We start from the raw sequence: 22,955 nt of genomic DNA on the forward strand, positions 1-22,955 counted from the left end.
ATATGCTAAAAATTGGGGTCTTGTATTTAAATTATAAAATAGATATACTACACTAAGTTGTCCACACAACCAGTTCAATGTTGTAAATATTTTCATCACTGGAACCTATCATGTCTTACTATCTGTTAAGAGTGGAAAATTGTGTTTGATGCATAAGAAACACATTAGTTTCAAGAAAATACTAATGTATTCTGTTCAGATAGACATGGAGAAAAGGCTTCTGCACTTACCATATTTATTATAGTCTTTCAAATAATAAATTATTTTGCACTTGCTGATTTTCAAGAAGAAAATAAATTGGATCAATTTGATCTGATGAGCATGATATCTCAAACATCTAATGTAATGTCTGGGATGCAAAAATGATTTCTTCCATATTAAATAGTAAATAACTAAGCTTCAAACAAACAGTGGTTACCATCCTCTCCATCAAATCCAAGAGGTTCACTTTAATCTTTATTCAAAACCCTTAGTCAATATCTAGATAGATTTCCACCATCTGATCCTCTTAATGTGTTCTTGATTTTTCAAAAAATTTAAACATTAGATGAAATATCTGTAATTTTGGTGAATTGATTAATTAAATAACTAAAGAATGACTTTAATTTTAATTTATTTATTTAAAACTGACTAAAAATAAGATATAAATTTTTTAATAAACTTCAGGAAGGGACTCCATGAGTGAAAAATCTGGAATCTTCGTCAAATTATTATAAAAGTATGGTTTTCTTTTTAGTTCATTTGGACATGTTTAGATATAATTAAATTTAATGAAAATGCCTGGTGCTTTGCATTAGCTAGATTTCTGGAGATGAAAACCTTCAAGGATTGATTGAAGACCTGGATGGACACTTAGTCCTTCCTAGGAGTAGCTTCGTGACAGAGTTCACACTTGTTCCAAATCGGTGAAATCTTGACTGTATACAGATTTGTAGATAAAATAAAGATAAATTTATTAATGTCTTGTACATGACCACAAGGAGGGTCCAAGGGACTACCAGAAAAAATAAATGGGCCAACCCAAAGCAGGACACAAAACTACAGCCAAAGAGTGAACAACATGCTAGCTGTCCTGGGCAGCAGAGAAAAAAAGCAAGGATCGAAGGATACGAACCCGAGTGGGGAGGGGCCCCATGCCATCTCTGGAGACCCTTGCACAAAGAAGATGAGGGATGCCTATTGAATGAAGTCCCTATGCCGCCTCACCAACCAAGTGTGACCTGGAGGGGGGGATCCTACTGGTGCTTGGATCTCAGTGTCAGAGGAACTGCCATGAAGAAAGAAGTGTTGAGCTGGTCAGGGTACAGTCCGTTGGGAGCTGACGATGGATAGAATGGTCCCAAAGAAATAAATAATTGCAGGTTTGTGTTGGTTTAAGCTGATTTGGGAAAAATAAATAAATCTTATATTCTAAATAATATTTGGGCTGATTATCTAATGTTTGGATGGATTAAGTTTATTTTGAATATTTTATTGGTTAAATATTGCAGGCCCAAGTTCTACTGTGATGAGATTTTTGATGTTTGAGAATCATTAAGGAAATGATAATTTTTTGGCAATTTTTCATTTTACCATGACAAGTGAAGTAAATAATTTGTCAAATGTTATTGTAGGCACATCTTCTAAGGTTTTGCGGGCCAGATATAATGAGTTGAAGATTTTAGTAATAATGTTGATTTATATAAACAACTTATACTGTATGATTTTGTGGGACCCAATACATTATTTGAAATTACTAAAGTTTGAGGCACTTATTCTTAGTTTGTGTTTCCATGCATAGGTTTCATGTGTGTCATAACGTATTATGTTATGCTTGGAAACAACAATCAAGATTGTTGTTTCTTAATATTTGTCATGCCAAGCCATGAGGAACTGTGGAACCACGAAAGTGAAATATGATCTGTAGCGAGTCTTGGCAACACATTCCCCTCTGTCATAGCCATTTGGGTGTGTGTTTACAATGGTATTCAGGTTTATAGTTAAGGCATCATGGTCTGCCAAAAATATCCAGAGCTATCAAGTGTAATAATCCTGACTTAGTATGATCCATAAGTTAAACCTTGGTTAGGGGTATTTTCTCAAAAAGTTGGCATGTAACCTTGGCATTAAACTCTGATGCTGCTGTGAATAGTCCAACTCCAGAATATATATAACAATATGACTTACGGAATTTGCATACAGTGACAACCTTAGAAAATAACAGTATTTTATGTATATTACTCTTCATGTACAATAGATCCCATACAATGTTTTGTCTAACTTGGATTATAGAGAAATAGTTACTGAATGGGTTCACAAATATTTATTTATGTTTAAACCACCAACACATGTTATTACAAACATAGACAAGGAAATAATGGAACCTGTATACTACAGCTGCTAATAAACTGGACTGCTCATCTATGGCATACTCTTCAAGGTCACTGTTCTAGAGCTGCCAATGCCTAGTCACTCTGCTACCCATATTGGTTACTGGAAATTGTCTTCACGTGAAGGCCTTGACCCATGGTCTCCCTGCTCTTCTACGTCACCTCACTTATGTTGGCTAAGTACCAATCCCTGCATATGAATGAATGAGCCACACACAGATCCTCTATCAATCCTTTGTGGCAGTGTTCAGAGCTCTTATTGTTGTTGTATCAGACTGCTGGGGCAGCGTTTGGATGCTCTGATCGCTGTTGTATCAGACAAGTATCAGACTGCTGTGGCAGCGTTCAGAGCTCTAATCGCTGTTGTATCAGACTGCCAAAGTAGTATGAATATCCCCTTCCTGTAATCAAGCCTCCACGAGTGAATCAATCTAATAATACATTATAATTAAATTAATTGTAATAATAAGGCAAGAAAATATAAATAAATAATTATTATATAGATAACAATATTTGGTATGATTAGGCAAGAGCCTACAACACAATGGTAAAGTTGTGAGCCACTCATGTGGGAGGTGTTCAATTTGAATCTACTCAAGCTTAACGCAATAATAATTAATCTCAACCAATAATAATAAATAATCTAGGCTTCGGCCAATTACCTATCAATCTATATATATATATATAAGGTATAATTAATAATAGAGCATATCAAATACTATATATATCTAAAAGATAAAATGGTAATAATATGTCAAATATTATATATATTCATATTGAATATATTATTATTATATATAATAAAATATATATTGAAATACATTTCAAAATACATTTATAATTAAATAATGAATGTAAATAAATAAATTTTAACCATTAATAATCACACTAGCATCCAGAAGTCGTATCTGCTGGAGTACACAAACATTGAACAATATATAAATGGGATTGATGGGTAACCAATAAGATATGAACAAAGATTAAGAGGGCAGAGGAAAATAACTTTGATGTAAAAACTAAGAGGAAGAAAATTAATAGGAGTTGCCAGCCAAGCACTAACCAGACTTAGAAGCACAAACGTCCAAGAGAACAATGGAGACAAGGATATGATAAGAAATATCTCAGACTTCGATTAGAGGATTATTGTAGACCAATCACACTATATGGAGGGGAAAATAGAATGGATATAAGGTTAATAACCTGAACGACATAATTGAGTGGGAGAAACAAAAGACACACTCAAAGGAATAGTGGATAATACACAATCAGGACACAAATATATTCTATTCAATTTTATATAGCTTACAAAGAAATAAAAGAGGAATGACAAAGTTTGCATTATGGCATCATTGGAGAGAAAGTCTCACATCAGAGAAGGTCTACTTTAGAACAGATTACCCACAAAAGAATAGTATTACTGCAACGTTGTTATCCATGTTTTGCCTATAGTATTTTATTAGCATATCTCAGAAGAACTAACATTTGATGTGTTGAAGATAGCATGTGAACTATTATACAATCAACGAAAAGTTGTTAGAGAATGCCTAAGAAATCCCCTACAGTCTATACATACAAAACAATTAGCAAAGATCGCTGCAAGATGACAATACATGAAATAGAAGAGAAATACATCAAGGCATCCCTATAGTCAGGGTATCGTACCCAAGAACTCACCCAAGCAAGAGACGGGTGAAGCCATCGATAATACACACAGGACACAATTATTAATTGGTACCATAATATCTAATATCAGAGAGTGCTTGACGTGATTCATCTACACGATATAAGATAAGAAATGGATAGTCAAATAACAATATGGTGCAATGGTTCACCGTGCACTCAAAGATATACATGCATTCCATGTTGTTATCATAGAAGAATATGTGAAAAATATCATATATGGAAATGCTTACATGGCAGAAGATAATTTACTCATCGTATCATATAGTACATGTTGAAGATGCTTAGAGATGACATTAAGAGTAAGAAAAATGTAGAGAGAGATGGCTCAACCTTGAAATAGTACCCAAACAATAATATTTGGTTAATCCAACTTTTCATATACAGCGAATTACTAAGATATCAGTCCTAAGGACCCATATTTATATCGATGGTCAACTGAGACAATGATCAACCTTCCCTCGATAAAGAATCAGAATTAAAATATATTTACCACTTCTATACAAGATTATTACAGTACTATTCAGTGCCCATACTGCTACAATTCAACACTCATCTAATATAAAGTTGCGCACCCAGTAAAACATATTGATATTTTATATGTGGGAGTCTCTAATTTATCAGATCATTTAGATTACAAGTCCCAGTGAGCTATCTATTTTGGCAAAGTAATATGTACAATAATATCCATAACCACACTTACATTCTACATCACATAAGTCTATTAAGAGAGTGAACAAAATTCAAGGTAATTATCCTAAATTCTCAAGTTAATTAGAAAGGGGACATTACAATCCATGAGAAAATTGCGCAGGGTTGCCATAATTTTGTGATGTCAAAATTGAGAACATCCCATTCTACTGAGTGAGACCGCCTTCTCTTCTTGGTATAAACTTGCATTCACTTCCCACAAACTGGTAGGGCCACCAGCTTTGATACCACCATAATGTCCTTCACCCTAAATAGAACTACAAAATGATAAAATTCCCTAATTATTGTCTAAGACCAATCACCCTATTTAATACAAAATCAAAGCTTGGCGTATGGTGTTAGGAAATAACCGTATGGTATTGTAAGTGTTGTATGTACGATGTTGAGATCTATTTGTAGAGTGTGGACTCGAGTGCCTATACAAGTTGAATATGTCATACGATTGTTAGAGCATACAGTGGCTATGGTGAGGAGTGTACGGTGCTAAGGGAATATGAATAAGGTGTCTGGTGCATTTCGTATAGACTTAAGAGGCCATAGGGCAGGGTATGCTTGCTAAATGTATGGTGGTAATGTGTAGAGATCCACAACTGTTGCATGACAACTTCGATGAGTCTTTGAAAATGCAGTTACGATTGAAGTGTAATATAATGTGTGAATGCGTGGCTTTAGTCAATTAATCAATGTAGAATGGATAGTCGCTGAAAAGGTCACCATCAAAATAATTTCTCCCAGTTAAATGATAATAGCCCTTTAGATTTACCAGAGCCGAAGCCAAGCAAGCAAACAAAATAGGGTGAGGAGTGAATCCCATCAAAACTACAAGTAGCCAAATAGGGAATGTCTTTCACTTCCAAAATGGAAAACAAACCAAAACCCTAACTAGAATTCATAATATAGTAAAATAATTTAAGTCGCATAAAAAAACATCCAAACCGAAGTACATATGTACCGCGTTGAAGGGAAACTTTCGAGGGAGAAACTAAGTGCCAACACACAACATGACAAACACCTATGCAAAAATAAAATAAAAAAGGGCCGCAAGATACATTGAATCAATCAATCCCTCAAAAACAATTAAAAAATAAATTTTTATTTTGTGATGGGGACATTACACATGAATTGTATGATTGATGATTATGATGCATGGATGTGAATTATGATATGTGTGATGCAAAGAACCTGTCAAAGCTTCATTGGCATTCTTCAAGCATTGTAGATGCTACAAGTTAGTTTAGATAGTAAGTCTAATTTTGTATAGTAATTTGATTGGTGAATTCAACTGAGGGTTTGATTTGTTTTGTAATTGAGTAGTGAGCTCCAAGCAAGTGCTTGAATGCTTATGCATTCCCAAAACTATAGATTGTATTTCAGCCTTTAATTGGGCAGCCTTTAACAAGACACTTATTACCACAGTAGTGAGATATTGGTGGGATGTGTCTCCATTTTCCTTGAAACCAAATTATGGTGTTGTGATTTCTTTGATTAGTTTCTTGTTGTGCTCAACTTTATTTTTCATATGCTTTTATGGTACTTGTGCAACTGGTTTGAAGTTACTAAAAGTGCTAGAATATTGGAGGTAAAACTGCTAGAATACTGATTCACCCCACCACCAATATTCTTCAATCCTAACATATCTCCCACATAAAGAGGCCATTGCATCTGTATATGGAGGAGATGCGTATAAGTATTGTCCCATTTGGGTGATAACTGGTAGAAGATGGCACCTCTAGATTCATAGGACCATTCATGCTGCTTATTACCTTAATCTAGCATACCATTTCTTCCATGACTTCAAGGCTGATGAGGAGTTTCTTAATGGGCTTTATTCAATGGTACAACAGATGTCTCTTTGTGATACTAGAACTTCAATACATGAGATAGAGGTATTTGATAATACAAGGAAGATTTTCAGAAGCCAAATGTGTAAGTCGCTCACACAAAATTGTAGCCACGCAGAAATATACACACACACACACACACACACACACACATATATATATATATATATGAAGTGCATAATTTGACACAAGAACACCTTGACACAATTCACTCACATTACACACATTGAAGCTTACACAAATTAAGACACCTAAACATGAACACGTTTAATCACATAATATTTGAACATCACATTCCATGACATTAACATTCACATAAACCTTGGCCCTTCATGGGGCTAGGTTAGCATCACTCATTTGCACACATGCCACCATATCGTCTCCCCTTCCCATAGGTCATCCTGCATGCTCAAGGTGAACATCAGTCCAATCAACTTAATACATATAGCTGAAGCAACAAAAAATGATAAAACACTAAATCTTGTATCTCTATCTAACCATCGCAATCATGCGATCCATCCATGTTTAAATTTCTATCAAATATTAATGCAAGGAATGACGAGTGTTCATAAAAAAACTGACTAATCATAAGCATCATGTATTCATGTATATAAAACCATCCACATAACTAGAATAATCATTCATGAACAGTATAAGCATTGACATCCATCTAATTATAAAAAATCAATGTCCATCTAGAATAAGCATCTGTAAATAATGTGAGTGTCATATCGATCTGATGAACAAATTCAAAACCCATCTAGCAATCATAATCAATATCTATCCCAAAGTCCCAATATCATAAGTCAAAATGATAAAAATCTTAATGGGAAAATATTCATACTAGGGGTGGGCATTGCAATGAATGTTGAGAAGAGTTCCGAATTTAGAAATTCAAGGCTTGAGATACAACCCAACTTGGGGATTTATACTATTGTCGAGCAGCAAGTGCTTTACATGATACCATTATGAATTTGAGGCAAAAACACAACAAAAATGGAAGATATCAAAGTAAGCATCGTCTGATATGAAATTTGAATCATACTCCAATGCTACAATGCTCATAGAACCATTAAGCTAAGACTCGGGAAATGCAGAATAGAGCGTACTCTGCTTCATCTTTGATTGCATCAAGTGTAAATAAGGAATTTTTCTGCAAAGTAGTGTCAACCCGATCACTATAGCATCACAATTATAGGTAAGTACAACAAGATTTCCCTAGGGAAAATTTTAAAGGCAAAACCTTGAGAAACTAAATTGCTATTCAAATTATCAAGCAATTGTTGTTTGCTCCACTCATCACCAGGAAGAAATCAGAGATCATTATGGAGTTGGGCGATAGGATAAGTTCAATTGGAGTGCCCTACTATGAATGGAGTAACTAATGATCAATGCAATAATCAACATGAAGGAATACAATCTAAGTAATCAAACTTTGGTATTCTATGTTCAATTGACATTAGTATTAAGACAGGAACAATCAACAGTCTAGAACAAGCATTGGGGGGATCCTCGAAAACTTTCATGGGTCACACTCTTGTGAGAAAAGTGGTATAACTTTGGACTAGATCACATCACTATGAGATACAGAATCTACGGAACCAAATTTGGGGAGAGAATGACCATTCCTATTGGTTGACTGTGATAGAACTTTCCTCTCTATCAAAAGTTGTCATTAAAGGCCACTGGATGTGTGGTATGACATGCCCCAGTATGAATTCTGCATTTAATGATGGCTAACTATCTAGCCAAACAGAAGTAAATATTAAACAAGAAGTAGATTTAGTTGAACAATGCACTTCAGCCTGAAATTGAATAGGAGAAGTTCAAGCAACAAGATGATCAGCAATTGAGACAATTAAGAGATATGATGACATGAATTCCAATTCAGCTGTGGGCATAAATATTGCATATCAATTAGTCTAGTGAAGGGAGTCTCCTATTGAGTATTCATCTCTAAAAAAATTCCCATTTAAATCAGTTCTTTAAAAGAAATGTATCAAACTACTGTATGTAATACAAAGGTAATGATCTCGTGTCTTACAAGAATGATTTGAAATTCTTCATTCCGTTGACAAGAGCATTAGACTGATTATTCGTTATGGAGTATTTCAACTCAGCATCTTGCAAGAACTTGCTAAAGACAGCTATGGGCTACTTATAGCCCTCATCATTATTTTGTAATAAAACAAAAACAATAGTGTTAAACAACACAAAAGAAAACAATTGAAAAGGCTTAGAATAATTTAGACTTGACAACATTGTTGTCTTCATGAGTACATTTTCAACTCCTACAAAGGAATCATTTGATTCCATGTCCCAACTTGATGATTGTATAGTTTTCAACACATTGGAGATGGGCTTGATTTTCTTGGAAAAGTTAGCACAAAACCTCCTAACAATATTTATCTATCCAAAGAATGAATTGATTGACTTAGTGTGTTGAGCTGAGAAATGAGGTCAATCACTTTCAAACACTCTAGATCTATCCTCATCCCTATGTTAGACACAATATGTCGAGGAAGTCTGCAGGAGACAATTATGCCATGAATAGTTAATAAGACTTTTGCTAGGTAATAAAACATTGTTGCAAAGGGGTGTCAATAGTGTCATCAGTTGGTGACGGTTGGAGACTTAACCAACCACTTTGAGTCTATTTGTATGGAATCAAGAACAAGTGAGGGTGTGGTTAATATTTGAGCTATTATGCTTATGCTTTAATGTAAGACTGTTACAATCAATAAAGTAATATTCTGCCATTCAAATGTGTCATGTGTTTGTTTCAGCATTAGTTTTCATATTGTTACTCTATTAGTTGGTAGAACTATTGTATGACATTAGTATTTGGTTAGAATGATAATATCACTTCCATAATTGGCATGTAGTATCAGTTCCATATTTGGCACATAACATTTCTAGCATTGTTGCCTAATACAAACTTAGAGGTGTCGAGGTGACAAGTGAAAGGATGGAGGTCTAATGGGTCATCTTTTTGGTTAGCAAGTCTTGATAACCAATAGTGACATTTAGGAGGAAGTGACCCAAGAAGAGCAACTGATACATGATCTTGTTCAAGCATGGCATATAGCGGTAAACTAGTATGTGCGGTAGGAGGCAAAGAAGAGGGCTCTTGCTGTTGTACGGTACAGGCTGAACTCATGATGAACGAAGCAATATGTGATCTCTCGGGGAGCCTTTTGAGGTTACTGGCATGTAGGATGGTGGAAGTAGATGAAGAGCAAGAGGCTATCCAAAGAGAACAACAAAGATAAAAAATACTACAACAATACTAAGAGAGGAACCGGCAGAAGGAGGAATGCTGCAACACAAATAGGCATTGCACATCTATTAGTCCCAACAATTAATGCCCCTCCTATCGAATAAGGACAAGAGGTGCCATAAAGAGACCCAGTCAGAGGAAAACAAAGTCGAACTGAGACAATCTTTACTAATTCAACAACAAATAGAGAGATGACGAAGGTCGCAATGCCTTATCGAAGTGTCCCTTAGCCCTCAAAAACACAATGAGAACCATAATAGAGGGGTTGCCACTTGGTAATATTGTCAAGGCAAAGTTGTTACTTGAAACTTCCCCAAATGTGGTAGACACAGATAGTTGGGGAAGTGAGTCGGGTGGAACAAAGTCATTTGTACACTAGGTAGAAGCTAGTGACAAAGAAGTTTGGAAGGAGAGTTAGTCGACTTATTTGAGAGGATGGTATGCTGAATAACAGGGTTGGCCATCTTCGACAAAATAAGAATAGGGAAAATAGAGTCGTAAACCCTAGGAAGGAAGGAGTATCGATACTTCCAAGGTATATACAAAGATAGTGGGAGAAGGGAAGACTCACAAGCTAATGATATAGGAGAAGTTCATGGGGAAGACTCAAGTACCCTTTCTAATCTCCTCCTCATTATTACCACTAGGGCTATTTTTATTGTCACCTTTCTTATTCTTAACATTTCCTCAAAATTTATCTTATTTTTTCCACTGGGATGAACAAAACCCGATCTAGGGTTCTTTTCATTAAACACTTTATGCATATTCTTTAGGGTTGAGCAGTCTTTCTTGTTATGCTAATTTGTTTTACAATGAAAACAAGCTATTGGGGCCCTTTCATTTCAATCCATAAGGGAGAAGATTGATTCAAAATACTCCTTTAATTGTTTTTGGGTGACCACAAGAGGGCTTTAAATAGGGTTTGGCGAGAATTCCAATAACCCATTTTATAAACATTTTCCTACAACTCTTGAGAGTTGAAGAAAATAACAAACATGCTTTTTTGTATTATACAACTAAATTTCACCACAATACCTAATTTCTTTCCCCAAGTATTGTTGATACAATCATAAAAAAAAATTCTTTCTAGGAGAAAACTAAACATCCATGCAAACAGAAAATATTGCTATATTTTTATGTCTATTTTTCTCATTTTTTATGGCCTTTACAATTTCAACATTTAGAGAGAGGGTAAGGGTCATACTTTCCAGCAGGGCCTTACCATCCTCTCCTCTTCCATGTTCAATGACATCCAATGTGGGCTCTTCACTGGTTCTTCATCTATCTCCATAGGTGCTGGGGTTTCCTCCACCACTTCTGCCACTCACTCTCCACTTGATATGAAGTTGTCCATCAAAGCAAGCAGATTCCAGTATGACTGTGCCACAATCCCTAACCACTTCCTTATACAAGGGTTTGAACTCCGAACTTCCACTCTCTGCAACATGATTTTCCTTGCCCAAGCACTCCTTACTATCATTACTCTCTAGCTGATCCATTCAATGGAAGATGAGGCTTGAGTCTTCTCAAGTCAACCCTAGCGGCACTTCACCAAAAATTATAAAGGCAAGACACAAGAGAAACCAAGAAAGAAAGCAGAAAGAAGGATACAACGAGAAAATGAGACTAGACTGCACAAACAAGACTATTCACACATAATAAGGCATCAACTGACACCAGGGATTCACGGTGGAAGCCAACTGGCTCTGACAAGCCTACAAACAAGGTACAAAAGGGGCCTCGTTGTGGGAGTACGATACCCCACTTGCAGACCTGTGATCTCCTCTCCAAAATTAATTTAACTTTAAAAAATATAAACATTTGTGAATTAAGACAATTATTAAAATAACAGTAATTAAACAAACAACTGAAATCTTAATACATTAATCATCTTACAATAAAGCCCTATATTGAATATGTAATCTTAAAAGGCATGGTTAACAAAGGGTGTGAGTACTAAGTCGCACTTTTTCCATCACCACAATATGTATAAGAGTGAGCAATAGATGATTGAATCGAGATGGAGGAGAAAAGAACAAAAGAACAAAATTGAAGATGTTCGGCAAATATTTGGTACATACATTTGAAGAGACCATTCAGACCATTGCTATAAACATCGAACTACTGAATATTTTTGGGATCTAGTCTGACGCAGCAGAGGACTGGAGATAACCCCTTGCAATATCATTGATTATTGGAGCCACATAACTGTTCATGAGAGGAGGATAATGAAAGATGCAACAGAAAATGAGGTTTTAAAATCAGAATTGATAGGGACTAATACAGTAGTGAATTATGGATAGGACAACAAACATCGTAAACAAATATACAATCTACATATCATTGGAATCACTGAACATGACAGGCAATCATTGGTCAAATACATTGACTACAAAAAAACCAATTTAGTGATAGAGAGGGACCTCAGGAGCAGATTAGAGTTAGCAGCATAAGGATCGATTCAGCATTTTAAACAATAATAAGAGATTAGCATACCAATATAGCAGGGAATAAGCATAAATAAGTGATTAAGAAAGAATAGTGATAACAATCCCAAAATATAATAATCTCTGCACATGCATATCTCGCATTATAGTACAGGAGATTCACCAGTTCATATTTGGTATAAAAGATGTGAATAAATAGTGGTGTTTATCATAACTGCGAATCAACAAACTAATATTGTCTTCAGTTTGAACATTGATAATCATTAGAAGATATACCCAATATACACGTCGGATCCAATACAATCAATACTTTGAACAATTGACCGAGCATAGTACATAAACCAAAAGTGATAAAAATTGAAGGGATTCTACTAACATATCAAAGAGTAGAGTGACGATATATTCCTTGGGGGTTACGTGAAGATATAGTTGTCCATCGCAAGAGCATGCAATTAAGTGATGTTAGCATAAATACATATTATGGAAGAGATACTATCATATCCATCTGAGAAAAGGTCTGAAGTATACCAATGACCCCTTGCAAATGTTGCCGCATCATCACAAAAAGAGCATCAATACACACTAGGGAAGAAGCTGGAAGTTGACATCAAATGCACATTGTAAAGACTATATCTTTGTCAAATATGAAACTAATGTTAAGAATATTGGTGATTAACATTCCAAAGGTTGTTAGCAACCAATGTATTCAAAACTCAACAATGGAAATATATTGGAGTCTCAATGAGAATCCAAAGTGTGAGTGATTCAAATGCTTCATGAAGAGGAGCTATTTTCAAAGATACTAACTTTGAAGGATATAAAGCGGAACTCAAGATAAGGAGAGAGATAAGTGTAATGTGAGAAGAGGAAAATCAGTTTCCTTTTTAATATCTACCAGCTTTGATTTATCACCACTTTGAGATACTCTTCAACATATATGAAAAGAACGTTGAATAGACAATCATCAAATGCAATTTCATCCAAATTGCAGTTGAACTTTGAGAATATTGTCCTAGTCTTCCAAACTAGCTAGACAAGGGTCATCACACTAAAGGAGCTCATTGGCAAGTTGGAAAATAAACCAGCCAATGGATTAAAAAAGAGGTGGTTTATAGAGGGCCAAACCCCCTCCATCCGGAAGAAAATGAAGGTGGCACCTCCCTCCATGTACAAGGAGGCCTATGATCAGGAAATGGATGTCGCATGCAAGAACAAGGCGTCAATAAATAAAAAGAAAGTAAGTGATGACAACAACAATGAGGACAGCGATGGAGAATCTTGAACAATCCAAGCACTATACAAAGACACATTGCAAATGATGAAGGAAATGAGGGGGAAAAAGAAGTCAAAGAAAATAAAGAAGTATGTTGCATAGAATGTAGAAAGGAGGGGCATACAAGAGCTAATTGCTCGAAAAAATCATTTATGACATCTATCAAGTACTAGGACACTCACTCAAAGAGTGCCCATACAATTTAAAAGTAAGGAGTACCCAAATACTTCTAATAACTGAATAGGCCACCTCATCTATCGCACCATCAAGAGCCACCACCTCCAATGCCTCCCTATGAGGCTACTTGAACAATAGGCATGGAGACAACAACAACAATACACCACGAAGCCACATTGAGTATGATGCGAAGGGGCAACCAATGATACGGTGCAAGAGATGCAGTGAATGGGGCCACTTTGCATGGGAATGTCAAAATAATCAAGATGGTGACATTATGTTGTGTCGATGGTGTGATTCAAGGAACCATGAAGATGTGGATTGTCCTAAGGGGAAGGTCGTGAACTTGAATTTATTGAAGCTTTAGCAATCACTAGATTGCAAACCAAGAAAGCCACATACTTAGATCCACACACAAAGAAGGAAAGCCTAAAGGAAGCTAGAAGGGAAATGGATAAGACAATGAGTAAGAACACGGACAAACCCATGAGGCCACAAGTACCCAAACTTAATTAGCATCTGTGTAATGTTCCCGAACAGTTTCGGAGATGTTCCCATGCTGTGCGGTCACAGCTCGTGCTATGTGGCCTTAGTTGCCTGTGTTGCGCAACTACTGCCCGTGCTGTGCAGCCACTTTCCTGAACAGTTTCGGAGATGCTCCCATGTTGCACATCCTCAGTTGCCCGTGCTGCGCGACCACTTTCCCGAACAATTTCGGAGATGCTCTCGTGCTACGTGGCCTCTTGCCCGTGCTGCGTGACTACTGCCCATGCTGTGCGACCACTTTCCCGAACGGTTTCGGAGATGCTCCTATGCTGTGCGGCTATTGTCTGTGCTGCACAGCTATTGCCTATGCTGCGCGACCACTTTCTCAAACGGTTTCAAAGATGCTCCTGATGATTTCTGCTCTGATGCCAGAATAGCCATACAGAAATATGAATGCACAAACTAAGAGGTTGTACAAGCCAAATTTGGGGGGGCAAAATGTAGAGCCATATGGTGTGGAGATTGCTAGCTATAGGCAGGAGTCTGTCAATCCATACGGTGGAGGATAGTTAGTTGTACGGTGTTTGTAGTAGGTCGTATAGTGAGAAAATAGGTCGTATGGTCGCTCAAATGGATGACTTGAAGGCCCAAGCCATACAAGGAGGTGAAGGACGACACAAAAGAATGGATGGGGTGAGGAATAAATAGTGCAAAATCACACATTTCGCAACAGAAACACAATGTTGCTCATACACAAAATGCTGATGGAATCCACAAAACAATAGACACCAAAATGGAAGTGTATAGAACAAAGAATAGATCGAACCAATAGTTATTTGCAATATGATGGTGCTTCGGCTTTCCAAATCAGAGCAAAGAAGTACAATGTAACAATTGAATAGGGTGAGGATTGAATCCCACCGAAACCGCACGAGCTAAATAGGGAAGGTCTTTCACTTCCAAAATGGCGAATTATAGAGAACCCTAAACAGGAGTTCGTAGTATAGAGAAAAATAATCCAAAGCATACCAATAGACTACCTACAAGCCGTGCTTAAATACCCATCGCAAAACTTTCCAAGGGTGTACAAAGATAGCCAACGATGACACAAACTATAGAAACAAAAATAAAAATGGGTCCAAGATACATTAAATCAATCGGCCCGTTACAAAAGTTTAATTAAATACATTTATTTTATGACGGGGACATTATAGTCCTCCTGTCCCAAAATTTGCTTGTCCTCAAGCAAATGCAAACCCGTTTCTGGCAAAACCTTTCGTAATCAGCTCCTTCAGTTCCGAGTCAGGCACTAAGTAGATCTTCCTGTCGAAGTAAATGATGTCATCAACAACCTTGTATCTTTCATCACGTACATAACCATCCATCAACTCACATGCAAAAGTGTTCTTGGAATACTCGGCCAATAGATGGGCCTGCCAATTATCCAAGGAATGCGATGAGGTGTTGACTATCTTGTTTTTACTTGCAACGTCTAACGCCAAATCCTGTTTAAAAATTGCCCCCATCTTCTTGATTGTGACTTCCCTCGATTTGACATTCCTCTTAGCAACACCTTCTTGCCATCCGTCTCGTTTGAAAAGTCCATCTTTTTGAAACTTTGAGTGTACTGATCAAGAGTTTCCAACCACTGGATGCCCAAAATAATATTAGTATCAACCAAATCTATGACAAAGAAATCATCTGCTAGGGTATAGTTTCCCATGGAAATTTGTAGCCGTGGGATCACATGTGTGCAAGGTAACAAGGTTCCTCCTACAACCTTAACCTCAAATCCTCTGTGCTCAATTGCATGCAAGCCTTTACTAATGACCAAAAATGAATTGATGAAATTGAGTGTGGTGCCACTATCAATCATGATTAGGACTCGTTTTCTGTGAAGTGTGCCGTGAACTTTGAAGATACCACCTCCAGTCGGTGTAGTGAGGGTAGCAATGGAACCCCCTTTTTGTATCAAGGCATTTATTCTCTCCTACTGGGTAATTTCTTCGTTAGTCGCTACAGGTATTTGTTCTTTGTTTTCATCAGGCATCACCTCAATGTAATGAACCTTTCCCTTCCTGAGGCAGCAATGACCAGGACCCCATGGTTCTTTGCACGTGAAATAGAGCTTTTTCCTCAAGAGTTCTTGCCAAGAATCTTCATCAAACTGAGGTTTTTTCTGAATTGGCTCCTTGTCTTTGTCTTCTTGTGGGGAGGGTGTTGGTGTAACTGTGTGAGTTTTGGAGGAAGATGTGGCCATGTCACGCACTTCTTGATAGCTTTGTTGAGTGTATCCAGGTTGAACCCTTTGATCCAACCTCTCAAAGGCTCTCTCAACCCATCCATGAATAACACAATTCGGTGTCTTTTAGAGATGTCTGTGACTAATATGGACAGGCTTTGTAACTCAGTGACATAGTTGTCTACCATGCCCGTTTGCTTTAGCTAAGATAGATCTTTGAAGTTTAGCTCAAGATCCTTCCCATCAAAACGATCAATGAGTCTCTCAATAAACTCAACATAAGAGGTCACTTGGTCGTGACCGAGAGTGACCAGTCCATGATGCCACCACTCATGTGCCTCTCCTTCCAGATGAAGTGCTGCAAACTTGGTTGCTTCCTCTTTAGGCATTGGATTGAGTTGGAAATAGGTATCTTCCTTTAGGATGCACGACTGTGCGGTAATGACTCCAGATCCATCAAATGGCGATAAGTTTACCTTTCTGATCTTTCTCCTGAGATCATCATTAAAATAACTGCGATTTCCTCCGCCGGGATATCTCATTCTTAGATCAACATGGTCTTTGTAAGATATATCTCCTTCCATATTTGTGTTCTGCCAATCTTCCCAAAGTTTTTCTTGCATTTCCTCAAAAGTAGGCTCTCTTCCTTTGTGTGGTGCTTCCATCTTGGAAGGAAGATGGGTATCGAGGGTCGAGAGCGAGAGGGTTGAAAGTTTGTCCATCTAGAAACAGAATTATCACTATGCCCATTTTGTTCTCTTATTGTTTTTCCCTCGGCCAATTTTTGTAGAGTTTCATGCATAAGCCTTTGGGTTCCATTGATTTGCATTTGATTTCTGTTCAGCTCTCTTAAAAGATTCATGAGTTTTGTCCTAGGATCCTGATGATCTGCCATTCTATCAATAGGGTTATTTCGTCTTCTCCTTCGAGAATAAACTTGCATTCAATTCCATAGGTAGGCAAGATCAAAAGCTCTGATACCACTGTAATGTTCCTGAACAGTTTTGAAGATGTTCCAATGCTGCACGGTTACAGCCTGTGTTGCGCAGCCTTAGTTGCTCATGTTGCGCAACTACTGTCCGTGCGGAGAAGCCACTTTCTCGAATAGTTTTGGAGATGCTCCTGTGCTGCATGACCTCAGCCCGTGTTGTGCATCCTCAGTTGCCTGTGCTGCACGTCCTTAGTTGCCTTTGCTGCGCGGCCACTGCCCGTGTTGCGTGGCTACTACCCATGCTGCAAAACCACTTTCCTGAACGATTTCGGAGATGCTCTCGTGCTGCGTAGCCTCTTGCCCGTGTTACGCGACCACTTTTCTGAATGGTTTCAAAGATGCTCCTATACTGCATGGCTATTGCCCGTGCTGTGCGACTACTACCCATGCTGTGCCGCCACTTTCCCGAACAGTTTCAGAGATGCTCCCGATGATTTCTGCTCTAATACCAAAATAGCCGTACAGAAATATGAATACACAGACTGAGAGGTTGTACTGGCCAAATTTGGGGGGGCAAAATGTAGAGCCGTACGTTGTGGAGATTGCTAGCTGTACGCAGGAGTCTGTCAATCCATACAGTAGAGGATAGTTAGTCGTACAGTGTTTGTAGTAGGCTGTACAGTGAGAAAATAGTTCGTACAATGGCTGAAATGGATGACTCGAAGGCCCAAGCCATACAAGGAGGTGAACGACGGCATGGAAGGATGGATGGGGTGAGGAATGAACAGTGTGGAATCATACAGTTAGCAATGGAAACACAATGTTGCTCATACATAGAATGCTAGTGGAATCCACAAAATAATAGAGACACCAAAATGGAAGTGCACAGAACAAAGAATAGATCGAACCAATAGTTATTTGCAATATGATGGTGCTTTGGCTTTCCAAATCCGAGCGAAGTACAATGCAACAACGAAATAGGGTGAGGGTTGAATCCCACCAAAACCACACGAGCCAAATAGGGAAGGTCTTTCACTTCTAAAATGGAGAATTACAGAGAACCCTAAATAGGAGTTCACAATACAGAGAAAAATAATACAAAGCATACCTACAGACTACCTACAAGCCGTGCTTAAATACTCATCGGAAAACTTTCCGAGGGTGTACAAGGATAGCTGATGGTGACACAAACTATGGAAACAAAAATAAAAATGGGTCCAAGATACATTAAACCAATTGATCCGTTACAAAAGTTTAATTAAATACATTCATTTTATGACGGGGACATTACAATCTGAGGCTAACATCATAAAGCATATGTTGTAGGCCATAATACCAGTACAAGTAGTAGATCTAATAGAAACATTGCCGCAATAAAAAGTGGCAATGTCCTACATGGAAGACATCAAGGGCAGCCAGAGGAAGGACAAGAACACAAATGACAGAGGTGGGAGGAGAAATACACAAGAGGACCCTATACTGGTGGAACCAATGTTGCCCACAATTGGGGTAGGAAGGGCCCCTTCTGTAGTAGAAATGGGGATCATGGGACATGCACTCCTAATAACATTGTAGATGAATGATCAGTTGTAAATGTACTTCCCAAAGTGTAATGTCCCCATTTTTCACAAGCTTATACAGTTGATTGAGTCAATTCATCATAGTGCCCTCATGAGCTAAAAGGGTAATTTGGGGCGCCTCAGTTGTGGACTTACTATTTTTGGTAAGTCTACTTAGGATAGTTGCCATATTTGGCAGTGCAAATGGTGGCATTCGTAGTCAATCATCACCTACATTGGATGAGGCTATTTCTTGTGTGAGCTCATATTTGTTAACTATTTATTAGAGTTTATATTATTATAGTGGCACTTTATTATTATTTGTTATAAAGTGATTTTGCGTTGATGAAGCTTCTTAAGTGGAGTTTTTTTTGGGAAACAAATGCCTTCAAGGGATTATAAATATGAGCTCATTGTGAAGAAAAAAGTATCTGGTTATCCAATTGACTATTTTCTTTTGTTGCCTGTGAAGAGTTTCCGAGTTTGCTGATTTTTGTGCCCTTGCTAAAGTATAAGGGTTTGTTCCTTAGAAGTGCATAGAGATTCACAGCTGAGGTATTGTGAATTAGTTCTGAGAATTGCATTAGGATTTGAGCTGAAAACTATTGTTGTGGTATAATAATTTGCTATTTGTTTCTCTTCTATTACCTACTATGATTGAGAAGCTATTATTTGCTGAGGAATGTTGGTTGGTTGATGAGAATTCATTATTGCAAGTGATCAAACACAACTGTGATCTGTATTGGAGGATTTGTGCATGTGGGAGGCTACTGTAATCATATTGAACAACAATCTCAATGCCTATTGATACACCTTCGATCATTCTACAAGGGACTGGGATCATTATTTGATGCCTGCAGTTATTCTTGAACAAGCTGCAATCGATTTGGAAGGACCTGTGTTCAAGATTAATGACCCATGGTCAATCTATTTGGGCCCCTGATTGCAATTCAGGCTGTCATCAATCATTAGAGGCCTTGTGTTTGGATTGAGAGAGGCCTGCAAAAACTTTATGAGAGCTTGTGTTTGATATACAGGGCCCGCAACATAATTCTAGAGACCAGTGTTTGAAGTTTGGATGGTCCAATTGTGATATCGTGGCTTTTAAAGGTTGTCATCAGGTTCCATTTCATATCAATTTAGTCATTGTAATGGCATTTCATAGTTAGCATTTGTAAGTTGGAGATTGTCTATACCAATTTGCAAGGAGAATTCACTATTGTGCAAAATACAGATTCCTTAGTTGAATAAATACAAGTTCTAATTCCCAGCTTGCATAGTTTAGTTGCATTTTGAAGCATTTGATATCCATTGTTTAGTTGGCATAAAGTTTTCGTAATTACATATGAATGTATCCAATCTCCAATATATATATATATATATGTATAAATGTAACAAAACCAAAAAGTAAATACATTCCAAACAATAATAACATCATTTATATAGTAATATCGTAGATGTGCGCCAAGTGTTTGACAAAATATAAAATTACTAAATAGATTGGAAAATTAGTGTTTGTTCTAGCTAGAGTTAGTTGAGGTTTATTAGTGGTATCAGAGTGGTTTCTTGCCAGCCTACAGGAATTCAGCTCATAATTATTTGATCAGTGATCTATTCAAGAGTTGTTAGCATTTGATAATGTTTGGCAATCAGTAGTTATGGGTGGTGATAGGAGGTGTGGTATGCATAATAACTGAAGAGGTCACACTTCTCCACTGAGAAATGGTGATAGTGAGATTAAGTTTAGTACAGTGGGCGATAGTGGAACTAGTAGTCCAAGTGGTTCTACTGGTACAGGTTACAAGGATGTTGGTACAAGTTCTGAGGTAGATGGAGAGGTTCGGGCAACATTTTGGGACTTGTTTGTAGGATAGAACTAGATGGCAGGTATGCAGCAGTAGCTTTCCAATAGTCTACATCAGACAGTAGTCTCTCGGGGACGAAGTAGAAAGAGGGCTAGAGATGCTTCTATTGGTTCTCATAGATCTTGAGTTGATGATAGACCCTGAGATGGTGATAGATACAAGGATGGAGATTGGGTTTGAATTGAGGACTAGGGCAGGTAGCTAACAAACTGGCACATATGATAAGCCACAGAGGCCCACATTTTTGAGACCTTAGGTGAATGGGTTAGTGTTGAGCCTAAGACCACTCCTTTTGCTGATGATGTGGAGGCACACTTTGTGGAGTAGGATGCTTTACCATAGGAGATAACGCAATATTTGAATTGTGATAGGTTCCTAACGCAAAACCAGAAGCATGCTAGGGCAAGGTTGATATCTAAAAGACAGAGGCCTCGACAGACTGATCTAGGAGAGGTTGCTAATAAGATGACACTAGAGCACTTCAACGGTAGTGGGAGAGTTATAGCTCAAGCTTGGCTCCAAAAGCTCGACACTTATTTGGCTTTCCATCCTATGTTTGAGGTGGACACTATTGGGTTTGAAGTAATACTCTTGGTCACAGATGCCCATGAGTGGTGGTACCATGGGTTAGTTTCCTTACGGTGCAATTAGATCACTTTCTATTAGGAGTTTGTGGATTGTTTGATTGAGAGGTTTTATAGGAAGGATCCCAAGGTGTACTTTTGTCAGATTGCTCAGTTGAGGTAGTTTGGTGGTTTAGAGGGATATATTAGTGAGTTTCAGAGACTCTTAGCTATGGTTTATGATATATCAGAGCGCAAATGTGTGATGTTATTTATGGAGGGATTAGGTGAGACACTCTGTGGATGGGTAAAGTCTTCAGACCTAGGTTCCCTACGGGAGGGGATAAGGAAGGCATGGGACATAGAGTCATCTTCTCGAAGCAAGGTTGCTTCGAAATCTTTTGTTCCTCTACCTATTTATAAGGAGTTCCCACTATTTGTTGAGAACAAGGGGAAGTCAACAGGAAAGTTTGATGATACATCCAGAGAGGACTTGAGGAGGAGAAAATGTTGTTATTGGTGCAAGGGGCTGTTTTCTAAAGGTCATACTTGTGCATTGAGGCCGAAGGGGACAGAAAATCATGGCATGTGGGTTTATACCAATGTGATCAAGGGAGAGTCATCACAACAATAGGAAGATTATGATGGTGATAGTCATAGTGGTAGTAGAGTTTATATTGTAATGAGTATTTATAGTATTGTATTCGACTCACATGTTTAGGATTTTCATCGGGTGTACAATTGATCTATGCATGGGTTGGATTGTTTGCAGGATGATTAGGTAGATATGTTGAAGGAATGTGTGCTGAGATCTATAGAATTGTGTCGTAGTGGTGCCCAAACTTCGACATCATCAGTGCAGGTATTGGGTGCTACACTGCAGGTTATGTTATTGGTTTTGATGATGTTGGCATACAATTGGTAGAGTGGTGACAAGGATATCACTCGCTTCTTATGGGATCCTAGTGGAGATTTCAGTGTAATGTTAGATTGCTTGAGGGCAAGCCATCTTAGGGAGGGAAGATTGTAATGTCCCCATTTTTGGCAAGCTCTAGCAGTTGATTGAGTCAATTCATCATAGTGACTCTCATGAGATGACAGGGCAATTTATAGGTCTCAGTTGTGAACTTACTATTTTGGTAATGTTGGTAATGTCTAATTAGGGCAGTTGTCATATTTGGCAGTGTAGATGGTGGCGTTAGCAATTGGTCATCACTTGCACCAGATGAGGCTATTTATTGTGTGAGCTCATATTTATTAATTATTTATTAGAGTTTATATTATAATAGTGGCACTTTATTATTATTTGTTAATAAACTGATCTTGTGCTAGTGAAGCTTCTTAAGTGGAGTTTCATTTGGGAAATAAATGCCTTCGGGGGATTATCCGATTGATAATTTGGATTTGTTGCTTGTGAAGAGCTTCTAAGTTTGACGATTTTTGTGCCCTTGCTAAAGTATAAGGGTTTGTTCCTAAGAAGTGCATAGAGATTCACAAATGAAGTATTGTGAATTAGATTTGAAAAATTGCA

The 22,955-nt window shown here is 37.7% G+C and overlaps 1 protein-coding gene across 1 annotated transcript in view; it reads right to left on the reverse strand.

The window, feature by feature from the left end:
- Positions 1-22,955, reverse strand: part of LOC149558431 (uric acid-xanthine permease-like) — a 312,658-nt gene that overhangs the window by 66,217 nt on the left and 223,486 nt on the right. The window lies entirely within an intron of this gene.

This window comes from Cupressus sempervirens, chromosome 5 (genome assembly GCF_028749045.1).
Source record: "Cupressus sempervirens isolate cs-2001-9-10 chromosome 5, ASM2874904v1, whole genome shotgun sequence".
Classification (NCBI taxonomy): domain Eukaryota; kingdom Viridiplantae; phylum Streptophyta; class Pinopsida; order Cupressales; family Cupressaceae; genus Cupressus; species Cupressus sempervirens.